This window comes from Poecile atricapillus, chromosome 11, assembly GCF_030490865.1.
Source record: "Poecile atricapillus isolate bPoeAtr1 chromosome 11, bPoeAtr1.hap1, whole genome shotgun sequence".
Taxonomy (NCBI): Eukaryota; Metazoa; Chordata; class Aves; order Passeriformes; family Paridae; genus Poecile; species Poecile atricapillus.
Genome location: NC_081259.1, coordinates 15737501 through 15738811, shown reverse-complemented (window position 1 = coordinate 15738811; position 1311 = coordinate 15737501).

Below are 1311 nucleotides of genomic sequence, written 5' to 3'. Positions count from 1 at the left end.
AAAAAAAACCCAATGACAACCCAAAAAAAAAAACCCTAACCCAAATTCCTCAAAAGCAAGGCTCTGCAAGATGAGCCTGTGCTTTCAAAATACTTACCACAAACCATCTTACAGTAAAGAGATTCATAATATATGTCTATACAGGCAGTTAGAGAAATTGTAGTATCTAACTATGTCCAGAGAATGGAATTTACTGTTGATTGTCTCTCCTTTTGCTCACTGAAGGAGTGAGGAAGAGAAGGAGGTCATTTCAGAGCAGTCAACCCCTGGCTGATTCCAGCTGCTGGTGTCGTTTCTCCACACTGTGCTGGGCAGTGTGGGGGCAGAGCAGGAGTTCCACCCCTCTTGTGCTCTTGCTGCTCCTCTCTGGCCCTGCTGCCTCCCCTGCGTGGACAGAACCAGTCCTGTGGTTCTGATTTAGCTCACAGGAATGCCTCTATCAGATCTTTTAGTCATGTTTCCAGAAGAAGTTCCAGTATTAGTAAGACTTTGTCAAAGGTTTTACAGTGCCTGATGTTTTGCCTAACAATCCTGGAGAAGCTGAATGCTGGAGCATTTCCAGTGATCTATTCATTGTTAGAAAAGGAGAGAGGAAATCCATTTCAGGTATTACTGATGAGAAGTGGATAATGTGGTTTTTATGCAAAAGGATTTGAAAAATTCCTCATTATTGAGAAAGTGGAGTCAAAACATAGAAAAGATAATTTCTTAAAACTTTCTAGAGTTTTATCAAAAATATTTAGGACTGTGATTTTATTAATATTCAGCTAGATTAGTCCATATGTTGAAAAGTATCCTAGCATCCTAAAAATGGATCATGAGCTGTCCTTTCTTCCTCCAAAGGTTAAAAAACAAACAACTTAAACTAACCAACCAACAAAACAAAAAAAACCAAACAAAAACAAAACAAAACAAAAAAATCACCCAAACCTTTTATAGGCAGAGAGAGGAACATGGTTTGGTCTGGGTTTGGCCCTTCTTTGGCAAGCTCTTTTGCATGTGAGGCAAAAAAAAACCAACTTCTGGCTTATGGTCTGAAAGCACTGGAGTAACAGGTGAAGAAAAAAATTACAGAGAGTGTAGACATTTTCCAAAGCTTTCAGAGTTGCAATTTTCTGCAGATGTAGAAATCATTCAAATCTGCTTTCATGTCTGCTAGAATTCCTCCCTCTCTTTGTAAGAGTTCTCACAGTTGCAAACAAAACAACAATTTGGAGCCAAATTAAGTGTAACAGGGATCAGCCCTCTCTTGATCCTCTTCCCTGTTCTCCAGAGAACTTCTTTAACCTGAAAATTATCTAGGTTAATTAT